This window comes from Echinops telfairi, unplaced genomic scaffold (genome assembly GCF_000313985.2).
Source record: "Echinops telfairi isolate 266 unplaced genomic scaffold, ASM31398v2 ScPeMD7_7472;HRSCAF=8510, whole genome shotgun sequence".
In the NCBI taxonomy this organism is placed as follows: domain Eukaryota; kingdom Metazoa; phylum Chordata; class Mammalia; order Afrosoricida; family Tenrecidae; genus Echinops; species Echinops telfairi.
In genome coordinates this window covers 4,281,633-4,296,941 of record NW_022111376.1, presented here as the reverse complement: position 1 = coordinate 4,296,941, position 15,309 = coordinate 4,281,633, and the positions used below count along the sequence as shown (strand labels likewise).

Genomic DNA, 15,309 nt, shown 5'->3' with positions numbered 1-15,309 from the left:
ACCCCACCTCACACCCTGACAGAAATCCTTTGAGAATGTAGCAAGTGAACGAATTAGCAGCTTCCAAGGAGTTGGTCTGTATCTATTAATGGCTTTTGAAATGCTTGTTAAAGATGTTCTTGAGGGCTATGAGGAAACATGATATGCGAGTCACGAGCTTGCTACCCTGGTGCCCATCTGGTGACCAAACACTGGCCACAGTGCCTTCCCCCAAGCCACCCCACCACTAGACTGAAAACCAAGGTAAATATTCCACCCTGCAGTCAGAAGAGAGCTATTAAGAGTTTCAGGGAAAACTTCGTCTAAGACATGCACTCCAGGTGCAACGTGCAGAATGAATCTGAGTGGAATGGACCAGAATCAGTATGACATACTGGAAGTCTGTTACAATAAGCCAGGTGAAAAGCAGTAAGAGCTTTATCAGTCAGGGTCCAAACAGGAAGACAGAAACCGCCATAATTTTCACAGTAGGAGAAATTTAAACAAAATATAATGCAAGAAACTTTTAATATATGAGATAGAAATACTGGGAAGCCAAATTGGGTAAAATGAAGTAGCCCAGATATAAACAAAGCAGGAATCTATGGTCACTCCTCGGCTGGAGGAACAGAGAGTGAAGAGAGAGCTTCGGCGTTCTGGAGAAGGTTCACCCAGTGGAGACCAAAGCTAGAGAGAGTCTCTGGAGTGGGAGCGAGTTCCAGTAGGCAAAGACACAGTTCAAGGCAGAGAAAGGAGCCCAGTATATACGTAGGCTTCCACTTTCCTCTCACCTTCGAATCTTTATCCAAGAGACATTACAGCTTAAGAGCCTTCACGGCGGCATGATTAAGAGGGAGGGTGAGGGAGGGAGGGGAAAAAAAGAGAACCTGATACCAAGGTCTCAAGGAGAAAGAAAATGTTTTGGAAATGACGATGGCAACATATGTACAAATATGCTCCATACAATTGATGTATGGATTGTTAAGAGAGCTGTAAGTGCCTCCAATAAAATGATTTATTAAAATCACAAAAGAGTGATCTCTCAAAGGGTAGTAACTTACAGTGTCACGGCCCCCACCCATAGACCTCCTCCCATATAAGATTATACAAAAACCTCTTAAAAACTATTATACTTTGAAATTATAGAATAATATGTAATAAATATAGTGGTAAATTGCTTGAATATCATATTTTTGTTTCATGAATACTAATGACAAAATTGTTTAATATTTCTACATTAAATTTTATGATTCCAAACTCTCCAAGCTCATTTCCAATCCAGTCGATAATGACCCTACAGGACAGGATTGAACTTCCCTTGTGGGTTTTCAAGATTATGGTTTTTCACGAGAGCGGAAAGCCTCATCTTTGTCCCTCAGAGTCACTGATGGTTTCTAACTGTTGACCTTGAAGTTAGTTACAACATTATTAGTAGGTGGGTGAAAGTATTGTTTTTCTTTTTGGTCATTAATTTTTTCTTCATTTCTGTACTGCATTTAAAAAATAATATTAATATATGTTCACAAACATCAATTACCAGAATATTGTAGCTAAAAAAAATAAGAAGAACATTTGAGAAACTCAGCAATTAAAAAAAATATCAGCAGCAACAATTACAGAGGAACCATGGGAGTTGAAACAGTTTTATAATTGGGTAATAAGAACTCAGACCAGAGTGAATTGGTCTTGGTGTTAGTTGCCCTCCTGTCAGTTACCACTCAGTGACAACAGAGGGAGCACTTCCTGGGCTTGCACCACCCTCTCGATTGTTATGTGTGAGCCCAGATTTGCAGCCACGGTGCCAGTCCATCACCTCGAGGGTCTTCCTCATTTTTCTAGCATGATGTCTCTCTCCAGGAACCGATCCTTCTCCAAGGACTGTCACTCCCGAAAACATGCCCAAATTACATGAGATGAAATGTCAGCAGCCTCGCATCTACGGAGAATTCCAACTGTATTTTCTCCAAGACAGATTTGTTTGTTCTTTTGACAGTCCATGATATATTCAATATTTGCCAACACTTTAATTCAAATGCATCAACTCTTCCCAGCCTTCCTTATTCATCAGTTAGCTTTCCTATGCATATGAAATGACTGCAAATGCCATGACTTGGGTTCGGCACACCTTCGTCCACAAAGTTATATGGGTTACTATCCATAACTCATATCGTCTTTGCTCCTTAACACTTTAAAATGGTCTTCTAGAGCAGATTTACCCAGAGTTACCCAAACGAAACCTTGTTTGAGTTTTTGACTGCTGCGTTCACAGGTATTTATTATAGATCCAAGCAAAATGAAATCCTTCATACCTTGCGTCTTTCCCGTTTATCACGCGGTTGTCTATTGGTGCAGCTGTGCGGATTTTTGTTTTCATTATATGGAAGTGTAATCCAAATGGAAGACTACAGCCTTTGATCTTCAGCTGAAAGGGCTTCCAGTCCTCTTCACTTTCAGCCGGGATTGAAGTTTCTCAGGTGATCTGTCCAGTGTACAGATTGAATAATTATGCTGAATGAGCGTAAGCCTGATGCACAATTTTTCTGATTTGAAAGTATGAACTATTCCCTTGTTATGTTGAACAATTTCTGCTTGGTCTAAATATAGGTTCCATTGAGCATAATGGTGTGTTCTGGAATTGTCATTCTTTGGGTTACTAGCCATAATTTGTTATGACTCACAAAAGCAAATGTTATTCTGTGCTTTCAGTCAAAATTCATTTGACATCCACACTGATGTCTTTTGTTCTATCACCCCTTTGGAACCTGGCTAGAATTTCTGGCAGCTCTTTGTTGATGTACTCTTGCAATTGTTTTTTAATTATCTTCAGCAACATTTTACTTTCATGTTATATTGATAATGTTATTTGACAATTTCTGAATTCTGTTGGTCCACCTTTCTTTGGAATGCAGAGAAATGGATCTCTTTCAGTTTCTTGACTAGGTAGCTGTCTTCCAAATTTCTTGGCATAGACTTGTGAGTTCTTTCAGCGCTATATCAGTTTGTTGAAACATTTCAGTTGGTATTGCATTAATTCCTGGAGTTTTGTTTCCCGCACCCCCCAACGCCTTAAGTACAGCTTGTACTTCCTCCTAAATACTATTGGTTCTTGTTCACTTGCTACCTCTTTATGATTGGACATCAACCAATTATTTTTGATACAGAAATGCTGTGTATTCCTTCTATCTTATTGTGATGCTTCCTGTATGTGATAGACAGGGTTCTCTAGAGAAACAAAACCAGGACACTTATGATTATATATATCTATATCTCTATATTGATACAGATATATACAGCATGAAGGACAACTAATTAGGCCACACAGCAGTACAGAGGGCTCAGTTCAACTCACTTCCATTAAGCAGTTAATATACTGGAAGTCCTTCAACTCACACGGGCTGCTGGGTCCAAGGTCAAGGAAGCAGACAACTGAGTCTACTGTAGGGCAATGCAACAGTCAGCCAAAAGACAGGATCTGACAGTCCCCAGCTCAAGTGATGTATACATCAGCAGTGTGGTGAAACAGGTCTCAAAGGAACCTCAAGCTCTAGCTACACAGTCCAAGGGTTGGGTGTTCCACAGGTAGTGTAGCTTGCATGTTGAGGCAGAGAACTAGCTAAGGCAGCCACACACTGGTCTGACACCAGAAAGCAAGAGAAAGAGAGGCGGGACTTGCTGAGCCATTTATCTCTTTGCCCTCCCATCAAACTGTGATCTTATTAATCCCACATCTTCCTATCGGTCAGGTTGGTACAATAAACCTACCTATCATATTGCATTACCCAGTATTTTACCTCTAGACTCTTTCAGTATTTCTACTTAAGACTTGAAACTTTTTTCTTTAGTTCTTTAAGCTTGAGAAATGCTGAGAATTTTCTTCTCTTTTGGTTTTCTAGCTTTTCATCTTAGCACATAACATTGTATTGCTTTGTTTTCTTGAGCTCTCCTTTATATTTTTCTGCTAGAATCTTATACCTCATAATTTATTCCATTGACTTTAGCTTCTCTACATCCAAGAGCAAGTGTCAGAGTTCCTTCTGACATCCATCTAGTCTTCTCTTTCTTTCTTGTCTTTTTAATGAGCTTACCCTTTCTGTATCTATACTGTTCTTGATGTCATCTCACAGCCCATCTGGTCTTCAATCATTAGCATGTAAAATCTGTTCTTGAGATAGTCTCTAAGTCCAGTTAGTGTATACTCAAGGTCATATGAGCATGTTGAAAGGACCATGGACCACTGAAAGGACAAACAAGTCTGTCTTGGAAGAGGTATGGCCAGAGTGCGCTTTGGAGGCAAGGATGGCAAGACTTTGTCATATATATTTTGGACATATTGTCAAGAGAGATCATTACCTGTAGAAGAGCATCATGTTGGTAAAGGTGAGGGGTAACAAAAAAGCGTAAGGCCCTCAATGAGATGGATTGACACAGTGGCTGCAACAGTGAGCTCAGGCATAGGAACAATTGTGAGGATGGCGTAGAACCATGTGATGTTTTGTTCTGTGGTGCATTGGGTCACTGTGGGTCAGAACTGACATGATGGCACCTAACACCAACAATGCGTGAGGACAATAGCGTTCACATCCTTGGTTAATCATCAGAAGGTACTTGAAGGAGGCTTAACCCTCATGGTGACTCTGGAAATGGATCTTGCGCTTTCACTGCTATCCTTTGCCTTCTGCCAACCTACAGCTCAGAATGCAAGCTCCATCACAGTACATACTCATATATCTTTCCTTAGTATCTCGTTTTTGCAGTGATCACCTGGCAAACAGTATGATAAAATATAGAAATTGGAAGTACACAAAGAAATTAAGAGCACCAGATAGAAATTAAAATTCTAAATTTAAAAAAACCATCATTTTTTTGGTGCTAAGTGAAAGAAATGCAATATAATGGGTCATATGTTATAGGGAAATCTTGTCATTCTTTTCTTTCTCTGTATGTAATGCTTTTTCTTTATCTTGTCCTCAATATATTATTTCTATCTTAGTTTTTCAGCAAATCTGAATATTATGGGTCATTTTTTCTCTTAAGCTAGTTGGAATTTTTCTCATCCATTAATTTTGAAAAATTCTTGGTTATCATCTTTTCAAATATATCTTCTAGCAATGTCTTGCGATTCCACTAACATTGACTGTAGACTTCATCATTTTTGAATGCTCCATTCTGTTTTGCCACTCTCTTTTTGAAAAGTTCTTTACTTTGAATAATTTCTATTGGGTGAATTACCTGTTTTATAATAACCCTTGAACTTTGGTAGAGCAAATCTTCATACAGTGTTCATTTTCAAGAGTGCATTGGTTATTTTCAGTTCTGGTCCTTACATATAAATTTCAGATTTTCTTCATCATTTTTCACTACATATTCGATGTGGCTTTGATATGGATTCATGTATATGAATATCACACACACACACACACACACACTCTCTCTCTCTCTCTCTCTCAAACTCCCTGCCAGGGAGCTGACACTGACTCAAAGAGACCCTATGAGACAGGGTAAAACTCTCCCTATGGGGTTCAGAGAGTGTAACTCTTTATGGGAGTAGAAAGCTCAGTCTTTCTCCCAAGGAGTAGCTGGTATTTTCAAACCACTAACCTTATGATTAATAGCCCAACATGTAACATGTTGTCGTTGTTGTTAGGTGGCATCAAGTTAGCATGTAATCTACTATGCCACTAAGTTGTAAATAGAAATATACTATGACCCATCAATCCTTTTACCTAATAAATGTCCTAGACATGAATCAACATGTACAAACCCATGTTCATCACAGCACTATTCAAAATAGCAAAAAGTTGGAGACAACCTAAGGGCAGTAAGAGGAAGGATGGATATATAAACTTTGGTACATACACACAATAGAATAGCACCCAACATTCAAGACTAACAAATAACTCATGAAATACCTTGTGGTTTGGGTGAATCTATAGGACATTATGTTGAGTGAATTTAGTGAATCACAAGAATGCAAATATTATATGTGATCACCATTATGAAAAGTAAAGGTTTTCACACAAAAATAAACTGACTTTGTGGGTTACCAGAAGAGGGAGGTGGAGGGGGAGAGGGAGAGTGGGAGTATGTTCATAGCTATACATAACTTTAACAGAAGATATCTGCACATGTGTATTCACATTTGCTTTAATATCTATAAATGTGGAGCATATGGGGGAAAAGTTATGAAAACTTCTTAGCCATAACCAACCACCTTGAAGAGATGAGTTTCTGGGTCTGGGGCCCAAAACTAGTCTCAGGGGACACTAAGATCAATCAGTATAGTATGTTTCAAAAAGAACATGTTTTAAATCCTACTTTAAATCCAACTGGAATCTTAACTGCTTGTTAGCAGCTATATAATGCGCGGCTATTGGTTCTCTCCCTGTCTAGGAGAAAGAAGAGTCACAACAATCAAAAGACAAATGGAAACAATTAGTCCAAGGAACTTATGGACCAGGCAACCATCAGTCCACAACCCTGAGACCAGAAGCACTAGATGGTGCCCAGCTCCTACTGCCAACTGTGAAGAAAAGGATTACATTTAATGCTCCTGGCAAGACTAGGGGAAACATGTGGAACAGAACCCAATATCACAGAAGATACCAAGTTTACTGGTTAGATAGAGACAGAAAGAGAACCTCCAAATGATCCTTGGTTCCCTTTCAGGTCTGGAATTGAATTCAGTCTCATCTTAACATAAGCAGTTAAGATCTAAAGGGTAGCTTTTATCCAAGGACAAAGTTCAGAGGTTTAAGAAAGAAGAAAGCAGGGGAACAGGAGGAAGTGGGATATCAAACCCAAATCAAATTCACTTCCATCAGTCGATGCTCACTCCTAGCGCCCCTATAGGGCAGGGTAGAACGGCCCGTGTGAAGTTCCGAGTGTTCGAGTGTTCGAGCTGCAGACATTTTGGTCAGCAACCCAATGCATAACCACTGCCACCAAAGTTCCCGAGGAAGCGGCATGAATGACAATGTATTGAGGAGAGCATATATGGATATGAATTGTATATGATCTTCTCTATAAACTTTCACCCAATTCACAATAAAATGCTTTTAAAATAATTGCACAAAATGAATAACCCTAAAAAGTAAAGAAAAGAAAACATTGTTTTCAGAACAGCATAAACCCGAATAGCCAGTTTAGGGGCGGCAAACTAAGTAATTTGGAATGGGATGAAGGCAGGGGAAGAGACAATGAGAGATTTTGAGGGAAGAACCTCTATGCAGGTCACTTCCGCTTTCACAGGGTACTGGGTTTTCTACCCCCATAAATAGTTGCAGCCTTGGAAACCCACCGGGGGTCACCATGAGTCAGAATTCACAGGGGGAGTCCATGTCACCCACTCAAGGTGGGGAGCAGTCAGTGTTAGAAAATCTTACCATGGTGTTCCACATTTCAGTGATTCAAATCCATGGAAACAAGCAGAGAAGGAAATTGCATAAAGGGATTAAATTGGTCTAAGAACCAAGCAATTGGTCCTGGACTTGCCTTAGTGAATGATTTCCCACCCACCCCCACTCCAGAGCCACACATAAAGCAAAGGAAAGGAAAGGAGAGGAGAGGAGAGGAGAGGAGAGGAGAGAGAGAGGGAGAGAGAAGGAGAATTTTCTGGCCTTATCAATATGGAGCCCTGGAGGTAGAGTCAGTTTTGCTTTGGGCTGCTAATGACCAGATAAGCAGTTCAAAACCACCAGCTGATCTGAAGGAAAAAGATGAGGCTTTGTACTCCCTTAAAGGTTTATAGTCTCAAAAACCCAAAGGAGCAATTCTTCTCTGGCCTATAGGGTCTCCATGAGTTCCAGTTGACTCGATGGTAAGAGTTTAGCTTTTCAGCTTGTAGCCTCATCAAAAGAGTTGGCAAATATATAAGTGCAAATGTATATTTCATGATATAGTTAATGTATTTAAAAATTATAATTATAAATATAAATATAAATATGAGCGAGTATATTTTATTGGGTATGAATATATTACTATTTTATATTATACGTACAATTTATACGAAGATAAGTAAAAAAGTTTTGCTTGTAGGATTTCCGTTGTTTCAGCATGTCTCTGTGATCAGTCAGTGGCTTCAAACACGTTCTCTCAGTGATAATACTCATCTTAGTCTCATAGGAGTGCCTTCCAAAAAGGTCCAATCAAAACAATGACTTCTGTGGACGTAAAATCCAAGACAGAGAGGTCAGCTCAGAAATTTATGGCAACTCTCTTTTGGGACTCCAAAGAGAGCCCTGGTAGATTTTTTTTCAAAGGACCCAGGACAGTCATAAGAGTTTATTAGGGAGAACTCTGAAAACGATATTGTTGAGAAGAGGGACCGGAAACGCATTCCCACGATATTTTTCTCCCATCGTGCCAATATACCTTCTCATTCTTCAATTGTAGCAAGGATTGCCCTATGAGAATTTTGGGGGGAAGCTTGACCTCATGCACCCTAAAGCCCCGAATCCTTTTTTGTTTACAAAACTCAATGAACTTCGGAAAAGAACACAGTGGGAGTGCCTTGAGGACACCGAACCTGTCATTGAGGCACGGCGTGCAGACTTCTGGGTGAGAGAGAAGGAAGTGCCTCCTTCAGAAATATATAGACATAGGTGCAGGATCTGTTGAGAAACAATAGCTTCGCATTTTGAAATTTTTGGTTAGTAAATATCAATAGAATGAACGTCATATATTATAATAGTATGTATGTGTGTGTCCACAGACGTGCATATATACTCATAGGTCTAGCTACAGATAACTGTTATACTATTTAGCACAATTAATATTCCTTCAAACTTACCCACACATTTACTCTTTCTTTTATTTTCATATCATGCAATTCAATGTTGCTATTTATTTTGCTCTTGGTCACTCCTACATCTTCTAACTTCCCACTGAAATCATTTTCCTTCTGTTGGAAAACATCCTTTAGGACAGTTCTGATGATCCATCTGCTCTGGGGTTTTTGTTGTTGTTGTTGTTGTTGATCTGCAAATGTTCTTATTCCATTGTCCATTTGTGAAGAAAGGAGCCCTAGTCTCTCAATCACACTTAATTGAGACACAGCAACAGGTAGCTGGGGGCAAAATGAGAAACACTGATGTCCTGCCAGCAAGGAAGTCCTGGGTGCTGGGGTGCTAGGGAGCCCAGTGTGGTTAACGATAGCAATGTGAAGGGACTCTCTGCCTCTCTGAGAGGGGAAAGAAAGGAAAGCTCGTTCAAATACCACAAACTCTTGCCTTTCTTCCTGAATTTGCATAGATGTTCTTTGAGAGATGCTTATTCGTTTGCTTTATTTTCTTAGGACTATTTCCACAGGCTTCATATGATGTATGTATTTCGTTTTGACCACTTTGACTGGACAGTGGGTCAGAAGACAACTACTCCCTTTCATTTGATTATTAACAACGCTTGGCCAGTCCTGAGGGACACTTTCCTCAGACTTCTCCAAAGCTGAAGTGCAGACATGCCCTTTTTTTCCTCTGGACTTTTCACCACTGGCTTCTTTCAACTCTCTCTGGGATTGAGATAGAAGTAAGGACTCACATTGATGTTGTTGGCTGGGGCTGTTACTTGGTTCCGACTCCTTTAGCAACCCTATGGACCTCCTTGGCCGTCCTCACAATGGCTGTTATGTTTGAATCCAGGGAACGTGATTTTCCTCAGGGAGGTCCAACCTTTCTTGCAGTAGCATTCACATCACTTTGCGCATGACAAGCTGAATTTGAACGATGACTGCCATGTATTTTCCTGCTGGTAGTATTTCCTTTCTGTCAGTCAAGCTGGGTTGATAAACATTGGAAACCCCTTACTGACTTGCTCGCAGGCACTGCTGTTATTGCGTTACTAACATGTAAGATGGGTTGAAAAGTCACATCAAACCGGATCTCTAGTTTGAGGTGATCATTTCCTTTTAGCTAAGGTCCTCATACTTTTAAAGCCCATGGTCTGGCAACAGAACCTGGACTTGTGTCACTCACCACTGTACCCAAGGCCTTTATGAAAGAACTTGCCTGTGTTATATTTTCCCCGTGTCCTTTACTTCTATGTGACCTGGTAGAAATCATAGTAGCATTTTTTCTCCTGTGACTTTAAATTTATACCAGTGAGAATTCTTTGTGTGAGATTTCTTCACTTGTCTGCCTTTAGTTCTGTTCCTTTTCGGCTTCACTGCAGCCTACGCAAAACTACACATGCTTATTCAGCTCAAACTAAGAGAGTGCAAGTTGAGTTAGATTGAATGTAGCCAGCAAGATAAGGCACGCATCACAGTGTCAGTATCCACAGTGTCAGTATTCTCAAATATTATGTTTTCAAGGACACAGAAATCAAGAGGTTACAGGCCCCCTTCTTGTCTCTAGTTGATTTGGAGCGCCAGGTGTGCTCTGATGTGCCAAGACTGAGAATTTAAGTGATGCAATGGAGAGAGATGTCTCAGCTGCCGACATTTGCCCAATTCATCAGCAAAAGCCATTGGCTCAACCTTAACAACAATGAGTGTCCTTCTGATCCCTTCCACTGTTGCTACCCTAATCCTGGCCACCAGGTATGTACCCTCACCTGGAAGATTGCAACAGTCTCCTAGATGATATCATTGTCTTTGCCTTTTCCTGGTGACAGACACATTTTCCCACTATAGTTAGAGTGGTTCTTTAAAAAGCTCAATCAGATCTGGTCATTTTCTCTATTCAGGAGCACTCACCCTTGGTGTCATAATCAAAGCCTTTGCAAATGATGGGGAAGTAGACATGGTATGGTTGCCTTAGACTTTTCGGATTCAATCCAGTCTAGAGATCTCTGACACCATAAAATCTTTGAATCATGTGCCCAAGAGGCTTAAAATCCTTTTGCCTCTTCCTCCCAAAGCTCTTGGCTTTCTATGCCACCTGTATTCCCAGAGGCAGCATGGTTTGCCCTTCGAATCAAAAGAGGCTGCCAGTGCAACACTTACCTTTTTGTGGGAGCAGATTCAAGCTGAAACAATCTGCCTTGCATTTCTCAGTGGACAACATGGCAGACGCCTCACGGCTAAGTGGCAGCTCCCAGTCTTCTTCTGGGTGAGCTCCCGCTCATTGGAATGCACGTTTCCTACACAGGCTGCCAGCATGTTCATTAGAATTTGTTTGTCCCGACCAATCAGCAAGGTGATGCCAGTGTACTAAGTTCTCTAAACACTTTTCCCATGAGCAAAATGGAGTGTTCTGGAATTTCCGTTCTTCTCAGGGTTATCTGTGGTTTGTTGTTTGAACTACACAGTCCTAAAAGCCAAAAAAAAAACACAAGTAAACATCTTTGGTGTTCTCTGCTTGCTTGTATTCTGGTGAAAGGTAGTACTGAACTTACTAATGACACAAGTGCCCTGGTCACCAGGGCATTTCTCTTTGCCTTGAGGAAGTGGAGATGCTCTGGGCTTTGCCTTGGAGCTTAATCCTCTGGTGCATTTCCACCACCACCCCCATCCCCCCTCACCTAATCTATTTATTCTAACATTGCCACTTCCCTAAGCCTTTGAATTATCCCGTTTACTGTCTAATAGGACAGCTCAGGCATTTCGACTTCACTCAGCTTTGGCCAACACATTCCCAGTTTCCTGGGAACCTCTGGGGTTCTTGCCAGGATGTTTAGCACTATTTCTTGGGAAATTACTCCACTCTTTAGTTATCTATTCTTGTGTTCCAGTCTTCTTGATAAAGCATTCTCAAAGCCCATTCCTGGGCATATACCCTTGACTCCTCCTAGGATGTGCCAGTTAATTCCTGTAGTTCGTACAGGGTGTCTTCTCTTCCTTTCTTGACCAGACCGAATACTTCCTTGGTGGACTAATGCTGGAATTTTGCTCCAATTATTGTTCCGGAAAGCAGAGAGGAGACAGACGTGCTTTTCAGCTCCTGTGAGGAGGTCCAATCTCCAAAACCTAGAGAGGCAGTTCTATTCTAATTTTTTTTTTTTTTCCAGATGAGCACGCGAATGCAGTCCCCCACTACCACAAATTATGCAGTCGCGTTTCCCACATTTGGGGAGATGGCAGGGGTCAGCACATCCCGAGTGCAATGGATAAGCCTCGCCCTGGGAAAACCGCCTTCGTGATCGTGGTGTCTCCCCTGCCAGGTGAGTATGAGGCAGTTCGATTCTGTGCTCAAGGGTCTCTCCCAGTCGGAGTTGAGCCAATGGCAGTGAGTTCGGTCTTTGAGTAACCAGGAGAGGAAGCCGTGTGGATCCTGAAAGGATCACCTGTTATCCAGCAGGGAACTGTTTCTAAACTATCTTCCTGTGTTCAGAAAGTGCCAGTTCTTTTTAATAATCATTTTATTAGGGGCTCATACACATCTTCACAATCCGTACAGACATCATTTGTGTGCGGCACATTAGTACATATGTTGCCATCATCATTCTCACAACAGCCACTTTCTCCTTGAGCCCTTGGTGTCAGCTCCTCATTTTCCCCCTCCCTCCCCACTCCCCCCTCCTCCTTGATAATTTATAAATTAGTATTATTTTATCATACCTTACAACATCTGACGTCTCCCTCACCCACTCCTCCGCTGTCTGTCCCCCAGGGAGGAGGTTATATGTAGACCTTGTCACCTGTTCCCCCTTTCTCCCTCACCTTCCCTCCACCCTCCCGCTATCGCCACTCATACCACTGGTCCTGGAGGGTTCATCTGTCCTGGATTCCCTGTGTTTCCAGTTTTTAATCTGTGTCAATGTACATCTTCCGGTCCAGCCAGATATGTAAGGTAGAATTGGGATCATGATAGTGGGGGGAAGGACGCATTTAAGAACTAGAGGAAAATTGTATATTTCATTGTTGTTACACTGCACTCTGATTGGCTTATCTCCACCCTGCAGCCCTTCTGCAAGGGGATGTCCAATTTCCCACAGATGGACCCTGGGTCCCCACTCTGCACTCCCCCTCATTCAAAATGCTATGATTATTTTTTTTTTTTTTAGTCTTTGATGCCCGATACCTGATCCCTTTGACGCCTTGTCATCTTACTGGCTGGTGTGCGTCTTCCATGTGGGATTTGTTGTTTCTCAGTTAGATGGCCCCTTGTTTATCTTCCAGCCTGTGGGACCCTAGATTCTATATATTTTGACAGCTGGGCACCATCAGCTTTCTTCACCGCATGTGCTACTTTTTAAGAGAGAGATTGTGAGCCACCTCTGCAGACGTTTAGTGTCTAGGGAAGTCTGCAAACCCTCCATTCTTGAAGTGACCCACGCAACTGTCCATATTCTGCTTCAGAGGCCCAGATTTTCCCAATCAGGACCTTTACTTGAATCTGATAGACATGCCCGGGCTGGGAAATCTGATCATCCATGGAGATTTGCAAATCCATCTCTTCAGTTCTACATTTGCTCCTCATCTATGTCTGCTTTCTGACTGCAGGAGCTGAAGCCCTTTGTGCCCCCTTGTTATTATCCTTAGTTTCTCATCGCTTTGCAAGGCAGCTTGTACACTGTTCCTCTTGTGGCCTTGCATCGCCTGAATTGGTAAGAGCTTCCCTCCATGGAGGAGTTTCTGCAGCTAACTACCAGCGAAATCCTTAGGATTTGTGTGACCACATTGGGCCAGGTGCTCACTGTACCCCAGAGAGCATTCAGGATGGGTTTCTCCTTGAGAGCCAGGTAGCGAGTGGGGTATTCCTAGAATCCCATCGACGATGTGTTTATTGTATTATTTTGGGTCTCAACAGGGTCGTCAGCTCAAGCCATCTGGGGAACAGATGCCAAGTTGTGAGTAGAAGAGCAAAATAATTATTGGTGGAAATGCCCAAGAAAGATAACGTGAAGAAGGAGTGGCGAGGAGGAACCTTCTCTCCATGATGAGGTGTTGATAGGGACCTCCTGAAAGACTGTGAAAGGTCTGGGAGAAACAAGAACGTTTCGAAGTAAGAGTCTCAGACCGCAAAATAGGTCTGATCAAGTCTCAGCCAAACCTCTGGGGAGCTCTAGAAGGAAGACTGCTTTTTGGAGGAATCCTGCATTGGGCAAGCGTGTCCATGCCTAGTACCTCTGTACTCCGGCATGGGCTAGGTGCATCCTAGGGACAGTGTGACCCCAAGGGAAGCCAATTTATGGCAAAAAAAAGTGCTTTTAATATACATGAAATTGAGTGTCCTCGGCGTTGTTTGCTAAATCCTGCAACACTGCAATAACGACAGAGTTGTGCATAATCACATGGCCACTCATTGATCTAGGCTAATATGGCGATTGTCCTTGCTAGCAACAGAGCCTAAAGCTGAGTCCTTGACATAACCCTGTTCCTTAAGTAAACGTGGGGGCAAATGGACTCCACTGGGTGTCTTCAAAACTCGATGGAGCAAGATTTCTCCTGATTGTGATCCACACAAATTCTCCACATGGATTTGTTTTTCCTCCCTGGAGCACCCCAGCAAGCCCTGCTCTTTGAGACCATACTGGGTCTCATGTTATGCACTGGGGACCATCAAGAATAAGTTTGACATCCAGCTGATCCAGTTAGGTACTGCTTGGAAATTCCAAACATGTGTACAAGTGGTAGCCTGAGAAGCATGGTATTAAGAGAGTCCGAGGGTGAAGGTTTCTGTCATGACACCTGGTGAGCTACCGAGATCAGCTACCCAAGGGTGGGGAACATGTGAAGTAGGTAATACCGGATGGAGATGATCAGGCTCAGTGAGGGCTTTCAGACCAGCTGCAGTGGCGGGGGTTATAGTTTGGTTCCCCATGGCTCTTCTTTTAAACTATCCTTCAGAAAATAAACCCAATGGAACCATGGTGGAATTAGTCCAGAATTCATCCTCTGAGGCAAATGAGCATGAGCGAGGTGAGGAATGAACTGTCATGGATGCTGTGCTGAGGTCTTTGCCCTCCCCTGTCCCTGAGCCACAGAGGCTCTTGTTCTCTAGCTGCTAAGATTGTTGTAGGCTTTCAGGCTCCACCGGAACCCCTTTTCAGACAGTGCCTATTCCTGCAGACACTCTTCTTGCTCAACGTCATGTCCTTTGGAAGGTCATGCTCACAACCAATGAGTGACCAGTGCTGGTATTGAAAGGCCTAGCCCCCTTGCCTAATTCCTGACAACTCAGCAGAACTACAGGTCTACAGCTGGGACCACAATGGGACTGACATCACATCCCAATTTCTCCTCTACCCAATGCTGCTTCCTTCATTTCCCCCAAAGATGGTGGCCTTCCAAGTATGCTCTACTCAACTCGCTGTCTGAGAGTGAGCTGCCTACATAAACTGAGCAGGGACAGTGGGTTTTTTGCTGTATACATGTGCTTTTGCTTTTGTTTTTATTAGTATTTCTTACTATGAACCCAGTTTTCCACCTTTCCCTTGACAGTTTTCGGCGTT

At 42.2% G+C, this 15,309-nt stretch overlaps 1 non-coding gene across 1 annotated transcript; it reads right to left on the bottom strand.

Moving 5' to 3' along the window:
• Nucleotides 1-11,919: 11,919 nt before the first annotated feature.
• Nucleotides 11,920-12,083, bottom strand: LOC115873985. The gene has a single exon (XR_004048741.1). It is a non-coding gene; the product is annotated as a U1 spliceosomal RNA (small nuclear RNA).
• Nucleotides 12,084-15,309: the final 3,226 nt, after the last annotated feature.